The following is a 22418-nucleotide window of genomic DNA, read 5'->3' on the forward strand; positions in this document are numbered from 1 at the left end:
TGTTAGTTTCTGCTGCAGTGAAGTGAATCACCTATATGTATACATATACCCCCTCCCTCTTGGAACTCTCTTCCCCCCATCCCACCCACCTAGGCCATCACAGAGCACCAAGCTGAACTCCATGTTACACAGCAGGTTCCCACTAGCAATCTGTTTTACACATGGTAGTGTATTGATGTCAAATGTAATCTCCCAATTCATCACAACCTCCCCTTCCCCAACACCACATCCAGACGTCTGTTCTCTACATCTGGGCTCTATTCCTGCCCTGAAAATAGGTACATCTATACCATTTTGCTAGATTCCACATATATGTATTAATATACAATATTTGCTTTTCTCTTTCTGACTTCACTCTGTATGACAGACTCTAGGTCCATCCACATTTCTACAAATGACCCAACTGCATTCCTTTTCATGGCTGAGTAATATTCCATTTTATATATATGTACCACATCTTCTTTATCCATTTGTCTGTCAAGGAACATTTAGGTTGTTTCAATGTCCTGGCTATTGTAAATAGTGCTACAATAAACATTGGGGTACATGTGACTTTTTGAATTATGGTATTCTCAGGGTATATGCCCAGTAGTTGGATTGCTGGGACATGTGGTAGTTCTATTTTTAGTTTTTTAAGGAACCTCCAAACTGTTCTCCACAGTGGCTATAATCAATTTACATTCCCACCCACAGGGCAAGATGGTTCCCTTTTCTGCACATCCTCTCCAGCATTTATTGTTTGTAGATTTTTTTCATGATGGGCATTCTGACTGGTGTGAGGTGATAACTCATTGCAGTTTTGATTTGCATTTCTCTAATAATTAGTGATGTTGAGCATCTCTTCATGTGCTCCTGGCCTCCTGGCCATCTGAATGTCTTCTCTGGAGAAATGTGTATTTAAGTCTTCCACCCATTTTTTGATTGGGTTGATTGTTTTTTGATATTGAGTAGCATGAGCTGTTTGTACACTTTGGAGATTAATCTTTGTCCGTTGCTTCATTTGAAAATATTTTCTCCCATTCTGAGGGTTTTACATTTGTCTTGTTTATGTTTTCGTTTGTGTGCAATAGCTTTTAAGTTTAATTAGGTCCTATTTGTATATTTTTGTTATTTTCGTCACTCTAGCACATGGGTGAAAACAAGATCTTGCTGTGATTTACATCAAAGGGTGTTTTTCCTAAGTTTTCCTCTAAGAGTTTTATACTGTCTGGTCTTACATTTAGGTCTTGAATCCATTTTGAGTTTATTTCAGTGTATGGTGTCAGGTAGTGCTCTAATTTCATTCATTGACATGTAGCTATCCAGTTTTCCCAGCACCACTTATTGAAGAGACTGTCTTTTCTCCAATGTATATTCTTGCTTCCTTTGTCATAAATTAGGTGACCATACGTGCCTTGGTTTATCTCTGGGCTTTCTATCCTGTACCATTGATCTATGTTTCTATTTGTTTTTTCTTTTTAACATCTTTATTGGAGTATAATTGCTTTACAGTGGTGTGTTAGATTCTGCTTTATAACAAAGTGCATCAGCTATACATATAAATGTATCCCCATATCCCCTCCCTCTTGCATCTCCCTCCCACCCTCCCTATCCCACCCCTCTAGGTGGTCACAAAGCAACGAGCTCATCTCCCTGAGCTATGCAGCTGCTTCCCACTAGCTATCTATTTTACATTCGGTAGTGTAAATATGTCCATGCCACTCCCTCACTTCGTCCCACCTTACCCTTCCCACTCCCTGTAATCTCAAGTCCATTGCCAATGTCTGCATCTTTATTCCTGTCCTGCCCCTAGGTTCTTCAGAACCTTTTTTTTTTTTTTTTTAGATTCCATATATATGTGTTAGCATAGGGTATTTGTTTTTCACTTTCTGACTTATTTCACTCTGTGTGACAGATCCTAGGTCCATCCACCTCACTACAAATAACTCAATTTCATTTCTTTTTATGGCTCAGTAATATTCCATTGTATAAATGTGCCACATCTACTTTATCCATTCATCTGTTGATGGACACTAAGGGTGTTTCCATGTCCTGGCTATTGTAAACAGAGCTGCAGTGAACACTGTAGTACATGACTCTTTTTGAATTATGGTTTTCTCTGGGTATATGCCCAGTAGTGGGATTGCTGGATCATATCGTAGTTCTATTTTTACTTTTTTAAGGAACCTCCCATACTGTTCTCCATAGTGGCTGTATCAATTTACATGCTCACCAACAGTGCAAGAGGGTTCCCTTTTGTCCACACCCTCCCCAGGATTTATTGTTTGTAGACTTTTTGATGATGCCCATTCTGACTGCTGTGAGGTGATACCTCATTGTAGTTTTGATTTGCATTTCTCTAATTAGTGATGTTGAGCATCCTTTCATGTGTGTGTTGGCAATCTGTATATCTTCTTTGGAGAAATATCTATTTAGATCTTCTGCCCTAAATTGGATTGGGTTGTTTGTTTTTTGGATATTGAGCTGCATGAACTGCTTGTGTATTTTAGTGATTAGTCCTTTGTCAGTTGCTTCATTTGCAAATATTTTCTCCAATTCTGAGGATTGCCTTTTCATCTTATTTATGGTTTCCTTTGTTATGCAAAAGCTTTTAAGTTTCACTAGGTCCCATTTTTTTTTCTTTTTATTTCCATTTCTCTAAGGAGGTGCATCAAAAAGGATGCAGCTGTGATTTGTGTCAAAGAGTGTTCTGCTTATATTTTCCTCTACGAGTTTTAGAGTGTCTGGCCTTACATTTAGGTCTCTAATCCATTTAGAGTTTATTATTGTGTATGCTGTTGGGGTGTGTTATAATTTCATCCTTTTACATGTAGCTGTCCAGTTTTCTCAGCACCACCTACTGAAGAGGCTGTCTTTTCTCCACTGTATATTCTTGACTCCTTTATCAAAAATAAGGTGACCATATGTGCGTGGGTTTATCTCTGGGCTTTCTATCCTGTTCCGTTGATCTATATTTCTGTTATTGTGCCAGTACCATACTGTCTTGATTACTGTAGCTCTGTAGTATAGTATGAGGTCCAGGAGCCTGATTCCTCCAGCTCCATTTTTCTTTCTCAAGATTGCTCTGCCTATTCGGGGTCTTTTGTGTTTCCATACAAATTGTGCAATTTTTTGTTCTAGTTCTGTGAAAAATGCCAGTCGTAGTTTGATAGGGATTGCATTGAATCTGTAGATTGATTTGGGTAGGACAGTCATTTTCACAATGTTGATTCTTCCAATCCAAGAACATGGTATATCTCTCCACCTGTTTGTGTCATCTTTAATTTCCTTCTTCAGTGTCTTATAGTTTTCTGATTACAGGTCTTTTGCCTCCTTAGGTAGGTTTATTCCTAGGTATTTTATTCTTTTTGTTGCAGTGGTAAATAGGAGTGCTTCCTTAATTTCGCTTTCAGATTTTTCATCGTTAGTATATAGGAATGCAAGAGATTCCTGTGCTTTCATTTTGTATCCTGCTACTTTACCAAATTCATTGATTAGCTCTAGTATTTTTCTGGTAGCAGCTTTAGGATTCTCTATGTATAGTATCATGTCATTTGCAAACAGTGATAGCTTTCCTTCTTCTTTTCCAATTTGGATTCCTTCTATTTCTTTTTCTTCTTTGATGGCTGTGGCTAAAATTTCAAGTGCTATGTTGAATAATAATGATGAGAGTGGGCAACCTTGTCTTGTTCCTGATCTTGGTGTAAATGGTTTCAGTTTTTCACCATTGAGAATGATGTTGGCTGTGGGTTTGGCATATATGGCCTTTATTATGTTGAGGTAATTTCCCTCTATGCCTACTTTCTGCAGGGCTTTTATCATAAATGGGTGTTGAATTTTGTCAAAAGCTTTTTCTGCATCTACTGATACGGCCATATGGTTTTTCTCCTTCAATCTGTTAATATGGTTTATCACATTGATTGATTTGCGTATATTGAAGAATCCTTGCATTCTGGGAAAAAACCCACTTGCTCACGGTGCATGATCCTTTTATTGTGCTGTTGGATTCTCTTTGCTAGTATTTTGTTGAGGATTTTTGCATCTATGTTCATCAGTGATATTGGCCTGCAGTTTTCTTTCTTTGTGACACCTTTGCCTGGTTTTGTTATCAAGGTGATGGTGGCCTCAGAGAATGAGTTTGGGAGTGTTGCTCCCTCTGCTATATTTTGCAAGAGTTTGAGAAGGATAGGTGTTAGCTCTTCTCTAAATGTTTGATAGAATTCAGGTGTAAAGCCATCTGGCCCTGAACTTTTGTTTGTTGGAAGATCTTTAATTTCAGTTTCAGCTTCATTACTTGTGATTGGTCTGTTTATATTTTCTAATTCTTCCTCATTTAGTCTTGGAAAGTTGTACCTTTCCTAGAATTTGTCCATTTCTTCCAGGTTGTCCATTTTATTGGTGTATAGTTGCTTGTAGTAGTCTCATATGATCCTTTGTATTTCTGCAGTGTCAGTTGTAACTTCTCCTTTTTCATTTCTAACTTTATTGAGTCCTCTCAGTTTTTTTCTTGATGAGTCTGGCTAAAGTTTCATCAATTTTGTGTCTCTGCTCAAAGAACCAACTTTTAGTTTTATTGATTTTGCTACTGTTTCCTTCATTTCTATTTCATTTATTTCTGTTTTGACCTTTATGATTTATTTTCTTTTACTGACTTTTGCTTTTCTTTGTTCTTCTCTCTCTAGTTGCTTTAGGTGTAAGTTTAGATTATTTGAGATTTTTCTTGTTTCTTGAGGTGAGACTGAATTGCTATATACTTCCCTCTGAGAACTGCTTTTGCTGCATCCCATAGGTTTTGGAGCATTGTGTTTTCCTTGTCATTTGTTACTAGGTATTTTTTTTATTTCCTCTTTGATTTCTTCCATGATCTCTTCGTTATTTAGTAGCTCACTGTTTAGCCTCCATGTACTTGTGTTTTTTAGAGCGTATTTTTCCTGTTTTGATTTCTAATTGCATAGCATTATCGTCAGAAAAGATGCTTGATATAAATTTTCCGAGGCTTGATTTGTGACCCAAGATGTGACCTATCCTAGAGAATGTTCCATGTGCACTTGAGAAGAAAGTGTATTCTTCCGCTTTCTGTGAAATGTCCTATAAATATCAATTAAATCTATCTGGTCTATTGTATCATTTAAAGCTTGTGTTTCCTTATTAATTTTCTCTCTGGATGATCTGTCCTCTGGTGTAAGTGAGGTGTTAAAGTCCCCCACTATTATTGTGTTACTGTTGATTTCCCCTTTTATGGCTGTTAGCATTTGCCTTATGGATTGAGGTGCTCCTATGTTGAGTGCATAAATATGTATAACTGTTATGTCTTCTTCTTGGATTGATCTCTTCATCATTAATGTAGTGCCCTTCCTTGTCTCTTGTAACATTCTTTATTTTAAAGTCTAGTTTATCTGATATGAGTATTGCTACTCCAGCTTTCTTCTGATTTCAATTTGCATGGAATATCTTTTTCCACACCCTCACTTTCCGTCTGTATGTGTCTCTGGGTCTGAAGTGGGTCTCTTATAGACAGTATATATATGGGTCTTGTTTTTGTATCCATTCAGCCAGTCTATGTCTTTTGGTTGGAGCATTTATTCTATTTACATTTAAGGTAATTATCGATATGCATGTTCCTATTACCATTTTCTTAATTGTTTTGGATTTTTGTAGGTCTTCTCCTTCTCCTGTGTTTCCTGCCTAGAGAAGTTGCTTTAGCATTTGTTGTAAAGCTGGTTTGGTGGTGCTGAATTCTCTTAGCTTTTGCTTGTCTGCAAAGGTCTTAATTTCTCCGTCGAATCTGAATGAGATCCTTGCTGAGTAGAGTAACCTTGGTTGTAGGTTTTTCCCTTTCATCACTTTAAATATGTCCTGCCACTCCCTTCTGGCTTGCAGAGTCTCTGCTGAAAGATCAGCTGTTAACCTTATGGGTTTTCCCTTGTATGTTATTTGTTGCTTTTCCCTTGCTGCTTTTAATATTTTTTCTTTGAATTTAATTTTTGTTAGTTTGATTAATATGTGTCTTGGTGTGTTTCTCGTAGGGTTTATCCTGTATGGGACTCTCCGCACTTCCTAGATTTGGTGGCTATTTCCTTTCCATCTTAGGGAAATTTTCAACTATGATCTCTTCAAATATTTTCTCAGACCCTTTCTCTTGCTCTTCTTCTTCTGGGACCGTATAATTCGAATTCTGGTGCATTTAATGTTGTCCCAGAGGTCTCTGTGACTGTCCTCAATTCTTTTCATTCTTTTTTCCTTATTCTGCTCTGTTATTTCCACGATTCTATCTTCCAGCTCACTTATTCGTTCTTCTACCTCAGTTATTCTGCTATTGATTCCTTCTAGTGTATTTTTCATTTCAGTTATTGTGTTGTTCATCACTGTTTCTTTGTTCTTTAGTTCTTCTAGGTCTTTGTTAAATGTTTCTTGTGTTTTCTCGATTCATGCCTCCATTCTATTCCTGAGATTCTGGATCAGCTTTACTATCATTACTCTGAATTCTTTTTCAGGTAGGTTGCCTATTTCCTCTTCATTTATTTGGTCTTATAGGTTTTTACCTTGTTCCTTCATCTGTAACATATTTTTTTGTCATCTCATTTTTTTTTCATGAGTGTGGTTGTGTCTCTCTCTTACTGGTTGTTTGGTCTGAGGCATCCAGCAGTGGAGTTTGCAGGCATTTGGGTACAGCCCATTCTTGGTGCCGAGATGAGGACCTCCAGGAGACCTCACTCCGATTGATATTCCCTGGGGTCTGAGGTTCTCTTTCAGGCCAGTGATTTGGACCTCATACTCCCACCATAGGAGTGCATGCTCAACACCCAGACTGCGAACCAAGATCCCACAAGCTGGGTGGCACAGCAAAAAAATAAAAAGGAGTACTGCAATAACAAAGAATAAAAAATAAAATTAGAAAAATTAAAAATATAATAAAACAATATAAGTGAAAAAACAAGGTAAAAGAGAACCACAACAGCAAAAAAAAAAAAAAGAAGGGTGGGTGGGGGAACAAACCAAAAGGACCAGAACAATTACAAAGAATAAAAAAAAATATTGGAAAAATAAAAATTCTATTAGAGAAAATATAAATGAAACAACAAGGTAAAACAGAACCACAACCTCAAAAAAAAAAAAAAAGAAAAAAGAGCCAGAAAAGGCCTTGGTTGTGGGGGGCGGGGCTTAGGCAGAGGCCAGGTTTAGGGCAGTGGGTGAGGCCTAGGCTCAGAACCTGGGCAGCCGGAAAAGGCAGCATGGCCAGAGGGGGCCTCAGAGTGCTGAGTGCGGAGGTAAGGCCCTAGGTGGGTATGCAGAGGCGGGGCTTAGCCTTAGCATGGCTGGAGGGCGCCTTGGAGGGTGGAGGATCAGGCCCGGGCCCTCATTAGGCTCCCTGGGTCCTGAGTGGGCAGAGGAAACACTGGCCATGCTTCCTTCCAATCCTCCAATCCCTTGAGGGACTCTCCCCCTCCCCACTGATCCCCTCACTGTGGTGGGCCCCTCCAGGCATGGGAACCCCTCCGCTCCATCAGCCACCCCTCAGGGATGCTGATCCCATCCTGCCTCCAATTCTCCTGCCCTCCCTCCCCCCGACATATCCTACCCGGTCGCTCAGGGGTTTCCTCCCATCCCCTTAGGTGTCTGTGGTCCCCCACCAGAGCCTGGTAGCTGCCCTAGTTGTGTAGAGACACGAACTCTGTGTCCTCCTACTCTGCCATCTTGACTCCACCCAGAATATATTTCCTTGAATAGTCATTTGAATTAATGTCAGATTATACTGATGATTTTGTTTAAATCTCTATGGATTTTCTCACTGCATTTATCATAAATATGATGCTAAAGACATTTGTTTTCACTATATCTCGTAAATGTCCTCCCTATGAAGTCTCATGAGAGATGTTTTACTCTGATCTCACTATCAAAAACAAACAAAACAAAACTCTCCTGAACTACTTTTATGTCATGAATACTGTGAATCATGTAACTGATCCTCCCTTCTACTTTCAGACTGTCTATATACAGCCTGGAGCCAAAATTTGGTTCCATCCCTAGTAAAAGTGTAGGAACTCGCAGCCAAAGCTTCATGTACTAAACTTATCCTTGACCTCATCTTAACTTTTTCATGAATCACCACAGCAATGACTCTGAATCTATTCCAGTACCCTAAAGCTTTGATAGAATATTAGTTTCCATGTTTGTCATGATATAAAAAATATTGGGAAACACAGCTTTAAGATGTCAGTGCTGCATAATGTCCTGTGGTAAAGTGGGAGAAAATATTTCTCTTCTCTTAATTTATAAGGAAAAGGGATTGTCCTGCTGATATCCATAATGTTTCACAGAGTCTTCCGTGAAACTACTCTTTTTCTTTCTATATCTGCATCATCCCTCTACACCCTCACTCTCCATTATATGCAGATATGAAATACTGGGCCAGAAAAAAAATCCAAGTGGAAGATACCATTCAAAAGTTAGGATTCCCATTTTACTCAAATGATCAAAGAGATGTTTACCAGGAGGCTTCTAGGTGTCTCTGTAAATAAATTTCTGTTAATTCTTCTGACAGCTCACCAGGCATGTCTAGAGCCCAGTTAGACTCTGCCTGAAATCCATGCTCCTCTGGTTTCCATATATTACACACTCAGGCAATAAAAATAAATTATCTAATTTAATTATTACAACAATCCTATTCAGAAGGCACTATCATCCCATTTCACAGATGAGGAAACAGTTTCAGAGAAGGAGTGAAGACTTTTCTGATACATAAATTTGGAAACAATTCAATGGGCATGCTCAGTCTGGCTTCAGATCACATACTCTTTGAATCTGGAATGCTTTGAGGTCTTTCAGTCATTATTCTAGCATGTCCAACACACAATCCCCTAATTTTATGCACCAACAATAAAAACACAGTGTCACTTTGGTTCATTTTTAAGATTTTTCAGTACATTGGAAATAAAGAACGTATGGGTTTGTTAAGCCTCTTAAGACTATAGAGTCCCAAAACCAAGCTACCGATACAAAATAAAAAAGTCAAATTCAGGACCATCAAGTAAACTCTTCCAAAAAGCACCCTATTACCTTTTCATGTTGCAATGCAGGAGCTTTTATTTACTTATCCATTTGTTTATTTATCCAAGATTAACCAGGGACATGATCTACAGCAGACCCTCTTGGTGGCAAGAGAATGGAAAGATGATTAAGATGACCCCATTCTCATCCAACTCACAGCTCAGTGAATATGTTAGATAGTATTTGTGTCCATGCGGAAAGGAAAAAAGAGCCCACTGGTCTCTCTCTCACTCACTCAGTATCTCTGACAGTACTTTGCTCTTTTTAGACTCTGATGGTTAATTTTATGTGTCAACCTGACTGAGACATGAGGTGCCCAAACATTTGGTCAAACACTGTTCTAGGTGCATCTGTGAGGGTGTTCTGGATGAAATTAACATATGAACTCAGTAAGGCAGATTGTCCTCCCAAATGTCGGTAGACCACATCGAAGCCATTGAAGGCCTAAACAGAACAAAAAGTTTGAGTAAAACAGAATTTCCTCCAGCCTGACTGCTTGACCTGGAAGACTGGGTTTTTTCCTGCCTTCAGACTCAAAACATGAGCTCTTCCTGGGTTTTGAGCCCACTGGCTCTCGAGCCCGCTGGCTCTCAGACTAGAACACATTGACTCTCCTGATACTCAGGTCTTCAGTCTTGGACTGGAAAGGAAGTACACATTGGCTCTCCTGGGTCTCCAGCTTGCCAACTATAGATCTTGGAATTTGTCAGCCTCCATAATTATGTCAGTCAATTCTTTTATACATGCACACACACAGCTGAATCCTGAACAGTGTGAGGTTTAGGGGCACCACTACCCCTCCCCACCACCACACACTCAAAAATCAACACGTAACTTTACCATTGGCTCTCCATATCTAAGGTTCCACAACCAAGGATTCAACCAACTGTAGATCATGTTGTACTGTAATACATAACTATTGAAAAACATCCGTGTAAAAGTGGACCCTCGCAGTTCAAACCCATGTTGTTCAAAGGTCAACTATATATATCATATTGGTTCTGTTTCTCTGGAAATCCTAATATAGCCTCCAACAAGATGCGCAACTAATCTATGAAAGATTTGATAGTTAGTTCATTTTAATAGTGTTCAGGTTCTTGGAGAAGAGTGGGTACCATTACTACCGTCCAAACTTTAGAAGTCACTACATAATAAACACATTACTTTTATAGAAAGATAGTGAAGACTTCTACTGCTATCACAACACTAGATTTATATACAATGATATTCTAATACTAACATGAACAAAAAAACCCTGCTCTGTAGCAGGGGAGGAAGGAGATTAAATATTTCATTTTTCTAACAATAAAGAGGTAGATTCATTCCCAAATCATGTTTAAAATGTAAAATTAATGTTACACTACCAAACTAGGATATCTTCTTTGTTGTGTTAAGTGGAGTGTACTTGAGAAACAACCAGGAGGTGAAATTTACAGACTAAAATAACAGTTGAAAAAGCCAGTATGAAAAGGCTGCATACTATATGATTCCAACTATATGACACTCTGAAAAAGACAAAACTATGGAAACAGTAGAAAGATCACTGGATGCCAAAGGTTCAGGGAGAGGAAGGAAGGGATGAACGGTTGGAGCACAGGGGATTATTAGGGCAGTGAAACTATTCTGTAAAATATTAAAATGGTGGATCCATGTCATTATACATTTTTCAAAACCCATACAATGTATAATGCAAAGAGTGAACCCTAATGTAAACTATGGGACTTTAGTTACTAATAATGTACCAATACTGGTTCATCAATTATTACAAATGTACCACACTATTGCAAGATGTTCAAAACAGGGGAAATTGGGCGGGGGAGGGTAAGGTGCGAGGGTATATAGGAACTCTGTGTACTTTCTGCTCAGTTTTTCTATAAACCTAAAACTTCTCTAAATAAAGTCTATTAATTAAAAGAAATAAAAATTGGATAGGCTTTTGGTAAGACCAGGGCTTTTTAGTAAGTGGCAAAGCATTTAAAACTTGGTAGCATATAGCAGCATATATTTGGCTACCAACTTGAGCTTCTTTGTTTTTATCAGTTACAAAGTTGGTTTTTAACTACTGAGACTGTTGTGACAGAAGCAGATCAGCTGAGGCCTCGGGAACTGTATGGATTCCCACTGCAGTCCATGGAATCTTGTCTATACTGAGTGGCTGGCTGCTCATCAAGCTGGTACCATATGGTCAAGTGACGTTGATCAAACAGGATATACATCAATGGTGGGGACTCAGAGAATAAGTGTTGCAGCTTGATCCTGAACTACACAGGTATAGCTTGAATATGTCAGAGTGGGGTAAAAACTTCTTACAAGCTAGGATATGAAACAATATTTGCTGCTTTTACCTGTTCAGAACACTAGTGATGGTCTAGCTTTACACTGTGAAAAATTATTTAAAAAGCCAACATCTAAACTAGATAACCAACCAATACCAACATGGCCCTGACCAGTAGATGCTCCCTAAAAGGCAGGTTTCACAGCTCTAAACTCAAGACTGGCACAAGACTGAAAATGCCCCCTTTTCAGGCACATTGGAAACTCTGTCACTAGACAGAGCCTACGGACGATGTCAGAACATGCAGTTCAAAGAGGACATAGAAATTCAGAGGTTTCGACAGTGCAGTAATGGGTTTTTGCTGAGTTAGAAAAAAAAATACCTCCAGTAGGACTTGGTGATTAGGGCTGCCAGCACTGCAATTTTTAAACTTAGCAAGAAAACAAAAAAGTCTCTACAGCTACTTTCTGAAGGTGAGAAAGTGTTCATAGGTATTTTCTTCTCCAGATATAGTAAATCCATGTTGCCAAAATTAACCTGTTAATAAGGGGTTCCTCTCAATCAAGTTCAAACTCATTGGCCAAGGATATTGGATGTCTGGTTCCGCTGCCATCTCGGTAAAAGTGAAACAAGATTTTCTCTTTTTTCCTTTCATTCTTCAGTTACTATGCCAGATATGTTCACTTTGTGCCTCCATTAATGGGCTCCTGTGCCCTCTGGCTTCTGACTAGTTCAGTCATTTGGAAGCAACAGCAAGAGACTGGAGGAAGGAAAGACAGTGAGGTTGGAAAAAATACTCCCCAGGCTCTCTGCCTGTCCTCTACCACAACCCTTTCCCTTTCAGGGTTCCAATTACTCTCTCTCTTCCCCTTTCAGCTCTAAGACTGGCAACAGCATCCTAATAACCAGCCACAGAGGTGTACACTATTCCCTGTAGATTCTCACCACGTACAACCTTATTAAATTCCCCTCAAATTATCCCAACTAGGAAGTGTGCTATCTATTTCCTACAGGGCCGGTCGGTGGCTGATAAAGATACCACTGGGTTTCCGGCATGGACCTTCAGAAACACTAAGTACCAGTTTTTATGGAACATGATTTGGCCTGGGATAGCTGTTCTCAGTACTCAGGTTCTACCTAAGAGTGGAACCAGTGCTGTGATAATGTTAGACGGCCTACTGGTCCTTTAGAAACTTTTTTAAAATTAAGGTTTATCAGAGATTTGATTCAGAATCAATAAAACCTCTAAGACCTTGAAGAAACTTCACTAATTCCAGTGAGAAAAAGTATAGGCTACAACTGCAGGGGAAAAAAAACGAATTCTACATTAAGAACCTTCTGGCGGAGACTGACCATAAGAATTTGAGGTAAATATGAAACTTCAATTTCTTTTAATATAATTCACAAGTCCAAAACACTCAACTTTAAAGGGGATGTATCTTTGAATATCCATTTTTCTCCCCAAGAAATTTATAATGGGAGGGTGCTTATCTTCACATTTACAGCATAGTTTTTGACATTTTGTTTTAGGAACATCTTAAGGTAGCTTCATTTTTTTCTTTAACAGCTTTATTGGAATATAATTGCTTTACAGTGGTGTTAGATTCTGCTGTATAACAGAGTGAATCAGCTATACATATACATATATTCCCGTATGTCCTCCCTCTTGCATCTCCCTCCCACCACTCTAGGTGGTCACAAGGCACTGAGCTGATCTCCCTGTGCTATGCAGCTGCTTCCCACTAGCTATCTATTTTACATTTGATAGTACATATAAATCAATGCTACTCTCTCATTTCGTCCCAGCTTATCTTTCCCCCTCCCCGTGTCCTCAAGTCCATTCTCTATGTCTGAGTCTTTATTCCTGTCCCACCCCTAGGTTATTCAGAACTTTTTTTTTATTAGATTCCACATATATGTTGGCATACGGTATTTGTTTTTCTCTTTCTGACTTACTTCACTCTGTATGACAGACTCTAGGTCCATCCACCTCACTACAAATAACTCAATTTCATTTCTTTTTATGGCTCAGTAATATTCCATTGTATGTATGTGCCACATCTTCTTTACCCATTCATCTGTCAATGGACACTTAGGTTGTTACCATGTCCTGGCTACAGTAAATAGAGCTGCAAGGACCATTGTGGTACACGACTCTTTTTGAATTATGGCTTTCTCAGGGCATATGCCCAGTAGTGGGATTGCTAGGTCATATAGTACTTCTATTTTTACTTTTCAAGGAACCTCCCTACTGTTCATCATAGTGACTGTATCAACTTACATTCCCACCAACAGTGCAAGAGGGTTCCCTTTTCTCCACACCCTCTCAAGCATTTATCGTAGATTTTTTGATGATGGCCATTCTGACGGGTGTGAGGTGATACCTCATTGTAGTTTTGATTTGCATTTCTCTAATGATTAGTGATGTTGACCATCCTTTCGTGTGTTTATTGGCAATCTGTATATCTTCTCTGGAGACATGTCTGTTTAGGTCTTCTGCTGATTTTTGGATTGGGTTGTTTTTTTTGTTATTGAGCTGCATGAGCTGTTTATAAATTTTGGAGATTAATCCTTTGTCAATTTCTTCATTTGCAAATATTTTCTCCCATTCTGAGGGTTGTCTTTTCATCTGGTTTATGGTTTCCTTTGCTGTGCAAAAGCTTTTAACTTTCATTAGGTCCCATTTGTTTATCTTTGTTTTTATTTCCATTTCTCTAGGAGGTGGGTCAAAAAGGATCTTACTGTGCTTTATGTCATAGAGTGTTCTAAGTTTTCCTCTAAGAGTTTTATACTGTCTGGCCTTACATTTAGGTCTTTAATCCATTTTGAGTTTATTTTTGTGTATGGTGTTAGGGAGTGTTCTAATTTCATCCTTTTACATGTAGTTGTCCAGTCTTCCCAGCACCACTTATTGAAGAGGCTATCTTTTCTCCATCATATATTCTTGTCTCCTTTATCAAAAATAAGGTGACCATCTGTGCATGGGTTTATCTCTGGGTTTACTCCTGTTCCACTGATCTATATTTCTGTTTTTGTGCCAGTACCCTACTATCTTGATTACTGTAGCTTTGTAGTATACTCTGAAGTCTGGGAGCCTGATTCCTCCAGCTCCGTTTCTCTTTCTCAGATTGCTTTGCCTATTCGGGGTCTTCTGGATTTCCATACAAATTGTGCGATTTTTTGTTCTAGTTCTGTGAAAAATGCCACTGGTAGTTTGTTAGATATTGTACTGAACCTGTAGATTGCTTTGGGTAGTATAGTCATTTTCACAATGCTGATTCTTCAAATTCAACAACATGGTATATCTCTCCATTTGTATCACCTTTCATTTCTTTCATCAATGTCTTATAGTTTTCTGCATACACGTCTTTTGTCTCCTTAGGTAGATTTAGTCCTAGGTACTTTATTCTCTGTTGCAATGGTAAATAGGTGTGTCTCCTTAATTTCTCTTTCAGATTTTTCATCATTAGTGTATAGGAATGCCAGAGATTTCTGTGCATTAACTTTGTATCCTGCTACTTTACCAAATTCATTGAATAGCTCTAGCAGTTTTCCGGTGGAATCTTTAGGATTCTCTATGTATAGTACCATGTCATCTGCAAACAGTGACAGCTTTCCTTCTTCTTTTCCAATTTGGATTACTTTTATTTATTTCTCTTCTCTGATTGCTGTGGCTAAAATGTCCAAAACTATGTTGAATAACAGTGGTGAGAGTGGGCAACCTTGTCTTGTTCCTGATCTTAGTGGAAATGGTTTGTTTTTTAGCATTGAGAATGATGTTGGCTGTAGATTTGTCATATATGGCATTTACTATGTTGAGGTATCTTCCCTCTATGCCTACTTTCTGGAGTGTTTTTATCATAAATGGATGTTGAATTTTGTCGAAAGCTTTTTCTGCATCCATTGAGATGATCATATGGTTTTTATCCTTCAATTTGTTAATATGGTATATCACATTGATTAATTGGTGTATACTGAAGAATCCTTGCATTCCTGGGATAAACCCCACTTGATCATGGTATGTGATCCTTTTAATGCGCTGTTGGATTCTGTTGGCTAGTATTGCATTAAGGATTTTCGCACCTATGTTCCTCAGTGATATTGGCCTGTTGCTTTCTTTGTGACATCTTTGTCTGGTTTTGGTATCAGGGTGATGGTGGCCTCATAGAATGAGTTTGGGAGTGTTCCTCCCTCTGCTATATTTTGCAAAAGTTTGAGAAGGATACATGTTAGCTCTTCTCTAAATGTTTGATAGAATTCACCTGTGAAGCCACCTGGTCCTGGGCTTTTGTTTGTTGGAAGTTTTTTTTTTTTTTTACCGTACGCGGGCCTCTCACTGTCGTGGCCTCTCCCGTTGCGGAGCACACGCTCCGGACGCACAGGCTCAGCGGCCATGGCTCACGAGCCCAGCCACTCCGCGGCATGTGGGATCTTCCCAGACCGGGGCACGAACCCGTGTCCCCTGCATCGGCAGGCAGACTCTCAGCCACTGCGCCACCAGGGAAGCCCTGTTGGAAGATTTTTAATCACAGTCTCAATTTCAGTGCTTGTGATTGGTCTGTTTATATTTTCTATTTTTTCCTGGTTCAGTCTCAGAAGGTTGTACCTTTCCAAAAATTTGTCCATTTCTTCCAAGTTGTCCATTTTATTGGCATACAGTTGCTTGTGGTAATCTCTCATGATCCTTTGTATTTCTGCTGTGTCAGTGTAACTTCTCCTTTTTCATTTCTAATTCTATTGATTTGAGTCTTCTCCCATTTTTTCTTGATCAGTCTGGCTAATGGTTTATTAATTTTGTTTATCTTCTCAAAGAACCAGCTTTTAGTTTTATTGATCTTTGCTATTGTTTCCTTCATTTCTTTTTCATTTATTTCTGACCTGATCTTTATGATTTCTTTCCTTCTGCTAATTTTGGCGGTTTTTTGTTCTTCTTTCTCTAATAGCTTTAGGTGTAAGGTTAAGTTGTTTATTTGAGATGTTTCTTGTTTCTTGAGGTAGGATTGTACTGCTATAAACTTGCCTCTTAGAACTGCTTTTGCTGCATCCCATAGGTTTTCGGTCGTTGAGTTTTCATTATCATTTGTTCCTAGGTATTTTTTGATTTGCTCTTTGATTTCATCAGTGATCTTTTGGTTATTAAATAGTGTATTGTTTAGCCTCCACGTGTTTGTATTTTTTACAGACTTTTTCCTGTCATTGATATCTAGTCTCATAGTGCTGTGGTTGGAAAAGATACTTGATATGATTTCAATTTTCTTAAATTTACCAAGGCTTCATTTGTGACCCAAGATATGATCTATCCTGGAGAATGTTCCATGAGCCCTTGAAGAAAGTGTATTCTGTTGTTTTGAATGGAATGTCCTATAAAAATCAATTAAGTCAATCTTGTTTAATGTGTCATTGAAAGCTTCTGTTTCCTTATTTATTTTCATTTTGGATGATCCTTCCATTGGTGAAAGTGGGGTGGTAAAGTCCCCTACTATGATTGTGTTAATGTCGATTTCCCCTTTTATGGCTGTTAGCATTTGCCTTATGTATTGAGGTGTTCCTATGTTGGGTGCATATTTACAATTGTTATATCTTCTTCTTGGATTGATCCCTTGATCATTATGTAGTGTCCTTCTTTGTCTCTTGTAATAGTCTTTATTTTAAAGTCTATTTTTTCTGACATGAGAATTGCTTGTCTGGCTTTCTTTTGATTTCCATTTGCATGGAATATCTTTTTCCATGCCCTCACTTTCAGTCTGTATGTGTCCCTAGGTCTGAAGTGGGTCTCTTGTAGACACCATATATATGGGTCTTGTTTTTGTATCCATTCAGCCAGTCTATGTCTTTTGGTTGGAGCATTTAATCCATTTACATTTAAAGTAATTATTGATAAGTATGTTCCGCTTACCATTTTAATTATTTTGGGTTTGTTATTGTAGGGTTTTCTTCCTACTCTTGTGTTTCCTGCCTAGAGAAGTTCCTTTAGCATTTGTTGTAAAGCTGGTTTGGTGTGCTGAATTTTCTTAGCTTTTGCTTGTCTGTTAAGGTTTCAACTTCTCTGTCGAATCTGAATGAGATCCTTGCTGGGTAGAGTAATCTTGGTTGTAGGTTTTTCCCTTGCATCACTTTAAATATGTCCTGCCACTCCCTTCTGGCTTGCAGAGTTTCTGCTGAAAGATCAGCTGTTAACCTTATGGCGATTTCCTTATATGTTTTTGTTGTTTTTCCCTTGCTCCTTTTAATACTTTTTCTTTGTATTTAATTTTTGATAGTCTGATTAATATGTGTCTTGGCATGTTTGTCCTTGGATTCATCCTGTATGGCACTCTCTGCACTTCTTGGACTTGACTATTTCCTTTGCCATATTAGCGAAGTTTTCAACTATAATCTCTTCAAATATTTTCTCAGTCCCTTCCTTTTCCTCTTCTTCTTCTGGGACCCCTATAATTCAACTGTTGGTGCGTTTAATGTTGTCCCAGAGGTCTCTGGGACTGTCCTCAATTCTTTTCTTTTCTCTTTATTCTGCTCTGCAGCCGTTATTTCCACTATTTTATCTTCCAGGTTACTTATTCATTCTTCTGCCTCAGTTATTCAGCTATTGATTCCTTCTAGAGAATTTTTAATTTTATTTATTGTGTTGTGCATCATTGTTTGCTCTTTAGTTCTTCTAGGTCCTTGTTAAACATTTCTTATACTCTCTCCATTCTATTTCCAAGACTTTGGATCATCTTTTCTAACATTACTCTGAATTCTTTTTCAAGTAGACTGCCTATTTCCTCTTTGTTTGGTCTGGTGGGGTTTTACCTTGCTCCTTCATCTGCTATGTGTTTCTCTGTCTTCTCATTTTTCTTAACTTACTGTGTTCGGCGTCTCCTTTTTGCAGGCTGCAGGTTCATAGTTCCTGTTGTTTTTGGCGTCTGCCCCCAGTAGCTAAGGTTGATTCAGTGGGTTGTGTAGGCTTCCTGGTGGAGGGGACTGGTGCCTGTGTTCTGGTGGATGAGGCTGGATCTTGTCTTACTGGTGGGCAGGATCACATATGGTGGTGTGTTTTGGGGTGTCTGTGACCTTATTATGATTTTAGGCAGCCTCTCTGCTAATGGGTGGGGTTGTGTTTCTGTCTTGCTAGTTGTTTGCCATAGGTTGTCCAGCACTGTAGCTTGCTGGTCATTGAGATGGAGATCTCTGGGAGAGCTTTCACTGTTTGATATTACCTGGAGCCAGGAGGACTCTGGTGGACCAATGTCCTGAACTCAGCTCTCCCACCTCAGAGGCACAGGCCTGACACCCAGCCAGAGCACCAAGACCCTGTCAGCCACACTGCTCAGAAGAAAAATGAGAAAAAATGAAAAAAGAAAAAAAAATTAAATTAAAAAGTTATTAAAATAAAAAAATTATTAAAAATAAAAAAAAAATTTAATGGAAAAAAGAAAAAGGAGAGCAACCAAACCAAAAAACAAATCCACCGATGATAGCAAGCATTAAAAACTATACTTAAAAAAAAATATTTTAAAAAAGGACAGGGCTTCCCTGGTGGCGCAGTTGTTGAGAGTCCGCCTGCCGATGCAGGGGACACGGGTTCGTGCCCCGGTCTGGGAAGATCCCACATGCCGCGGAGCGGCTGGGCCCATGAGCCATGGCCGCTGAGCCCGCACATCCGGAGCCTGTGCTCCGCAACAAAGAGAGGCCACAACAGTGAGAGGCCCGTGTACCACAAAAAAAAAAAAAAAAGGACAGACCGAACCCTAGGACAAATGGTAAAAGCAAAACTATACAGACAAAATCACACAAAGAAGCATACACATACACACTACGAAAAAGAGCAAAAGGAAAAAATATATACATTTATATATGAAAAAGGAGGAAGAGAGCAACCAAATCAATAAACAAATCTACCAATGATAATAAACTCTAAATACTGAACTAGGATAAACATAAAACCAGAAACAAATTAGATGCAGAAAGCAAACCCAATTCTACAGTTCCTCCCAAAATCCACCACCACAATTTTGGGATGATTCGTTGTCTCTTCAGGTATTCCAGAGATGCAGCGTACATCAAGTTGATCGTGAAGATTTGACCCACTGTTCCTGAGGCCGCTGGGAGAGATTTCCCTTCCTCTTCTTTGTTCACACAGCTCCTGGGGTTCAGCTTTGGATTTGGCCCCGTCTCTGCGTGTAGGTCACCTGAGTGCATCTTTTCCTGCCCAGACAGGACGGGGTTAAAGAAGCAGCTGATTAGGGGGCTCTGGCTCACTCAGGCCAGGAGGAGGGAGGGGTACAGAATGTGGGGCAAACCTATGGCGCCAGAGGTCGGCGTGATGTTGCAGCAGCCTGAGGCATGCTGTGTGTTCTCCCGGGGAGGTTGCCCCTGGATCACGGGACCCTGGCAGTGGTGGGCTGCACAGGCTCCCAGGAGGGGAGGTGTGGAGAGTGACCTGTGCTTGCACACAGGCTTCTTGGTGTCTCCAGCAGCAGCCTTAGCATCTCATGCCTGTCTCTGGTGTCCGCGCTGATAACCGCAGCCCGCGCCCATCTCTGGAGCTTGTTTAGGCGGTGCTCTGAATCCCCCTTCCTCACGCACCCCGAAACGACAGTCTCTTGCCTCTTTGGCAGGTCCAGACTTTTTCCCGAACTCTCTCCTGGCTAGCTGTGGCACACTAGTCCCCTTCAGGCTGTGTTCACACAGCCAACCCCAGCCCTCTCCTTGGGGTCTGACCTCCAAAGCCGGAGCCTCAGCTCCCAGCCCCTGCCCACCCTGGCAGGTGAGCAGAGAAGCCTCTCAGGCTGGTGAGTGCTGGTCGGCACCGATCCTCTGTGTGGGAATCTCTCCACTTTGCCCTCTGCACCCGTGTTGCTGCGCTCTCCTCTGTGGCTCCGAAGCTTCCCCACCGCCATACCCCATCTCTACAAGTGAAGGGGCTTCCTAGTGTGTGGAAACTTTTCCTCTTTCACAGCTCCGTCCCAGAGGCGCGGGTCTCGTCCCTATTCTTTTGTCTCTGTTTTTTCTTTTTTCTCTTGCCCTACCCCGGTACGTGGGGAGCTTCTTGCCTTTGGGGAAGTCCAAGGTCTTCTGTCAGCATTCAGTATGTGTTCTGTAGGAGTTGTTCCACATGTAGATGTATTTCTGATGTATTTGTGGGGAGGAAGGTGATTTCCACGTCTTACTCTTCCGCCATACTGAAGGTCTCACTTCATTTTATTTTACAATATGATTTCATTTTACAATTTCTAAACAATGTTGGATAATATTACAGATCATTTTTATGGGAACTAGACTAGGGTGTGACATTTCTGTCTTGCGTACAGAGGGGCTTTGAAGTCCGTTTAAATAATGCATGGTTCTGACCCATTTCAGAGACTGCTAGGAGAAAAATCTATATTGCCATGAATAGCTCAAAGAGGAACCACAAAGAAGCAGTGAGTTGCACTGAGGGGGCAGCCTCAGGAAGGTGTAGCAGGAATGCTCTTGACAGAGCGCTGTTCTCGTCCTCACCCCACAGAGCAAACAACCCAATAGGATCAGTTCAGGGTGTCTCTAGGGAGCTTTATTGTGACAATTCTTCATTGTATGGGATGTTCTGTGCATTGCAGGATATCTTGCATCCTTGACCCCACCCACCCACCCACTAAACACCATCAGTATTTTGTGATCACTGTTACAACAAAAATTTCCCTAGCGGTAGATAACAATCCTTTTTTAGAACCTCTGGGTTAAAAGAACAAAAATCTCAAAAAACACTTCTTTCCTGCTCTTGATGTTTCCTTCCGATGTGAAAGAAGCCCCTTCAAAGTAACATTCTTGGGCTCTTGCCAAAACTTTACTCCCCCTTCCCCAAGAGAGGCACACAGACTTACTGATTGAAAATGTTAAGAAAAATAAACTGGCGTGTTCAACTCATTTCCCCTTCCCTTTCTCTTAGAAATAAGATGACTGCAGAAAGCAAAGAATTCAGTGCTACCTCCCCAACTGAAGGTTGTATGGGACAGCTCTGACCCTGCCAGGTAGTGTCTGCCTGCCTAGTCCTGTGCTATCTGGGACTGGTTGGGGAAGGCTGTCTAGCTGTTTTGAGGAAGCCCACTGTTCCTATGGCTAAACCACAATCTCCAATATTAGTGTTATGAAACATAAAGATGGCATTCTGATCTCCCATCTTCTCTATTTCATTTCTCAGTTCACTCAAAACATTAAAAGAGGGATATTATTTACTGAACCTGCTCAAACCCCAAGTCTGCCTGTCTACTAACTTAAATTTTCTACTAATCTAGATTTCTTTCCCCATTTTTCTTTAACAAAACATCTAAATCAAGCCCACATTTTTGAAAAGCCTAGTCTTCTCAACCTCTCCCACTCATATGCAAAGTCTATGGTGGCTAAGAAAATACAGACACTTAGAAATAGTTTCGTATTAAAAAGCTCTGGGAAACACAAACAGCAAGTGCTATCCAGGAAAACCCTAATTCACAATGATTTTTTTCCCAAAATATTTATTTATTTTTTCTCTATCCCCCAAATTCTTACATCAGATCAACCTTCTTCTAAAGAATCTTCAATAAAATAATTTTATCACTAAAACTTTAGAAAACACAGAGATTAAACACAGAGATTAAAAATTCATTGTTAAAGAGTTTATCATCTCTCACTCTTTTTTTAACAGTACTTTCACTGCCAGAAATATTTTCCACAAAGATATCCCAATTCAAATCTTTTGAGCTACTCAACTGTTCAACTATTTGGGGTTTTGAAGGAAAATAACAGACAGCATTTTTTCAGCCACTTTTTCCTCTTAATCGCTAAACACATATACTTTAAGAGAAATTTAATCCAGCTTCTTCTGGTTTGTTTCCATTTAAATCATTAAAATGTTATTTTTTAAAAGCCATTTGTTGTCCAAGAGACTTTTTAAATTAGCTTCTTTGCTTAAAAATCCAAATTGGCCATAAGAGCATGAGCTCTGATGCCAAAAGGTTCAGGTTTGGAACAAAAGTGTGAGCCCAAGTTGGAAATCAGTTTTACATGCCCACTGTGACCTAAAGGGAACATGTGGACTCCTTCCCCAACTCACCAAGCCTTCTGTGGAAGCAAACATTACAGCCGAGGTTACCAAAAGGTCTTCAAAATAAATCCTGCA

The sequence above is a fragment of the Monodon monoceros genome, unplaced genomic scaffold (genome assembly GCF_005190385.1).
Source record: "Monodon monoceros isolate NGI ecotype Baffin Bay Population unplaced genomic scaffold, NGI_Narwhal_1 Super_Scaffold_20, whole genome shotgun sequence".
NCBI classification, from domain to species: Eukaryota; Metazoa; Chordata; class Mammalia; order Artiodactyla; family Monodontidae; genus Monodon; species Monodon monoceros.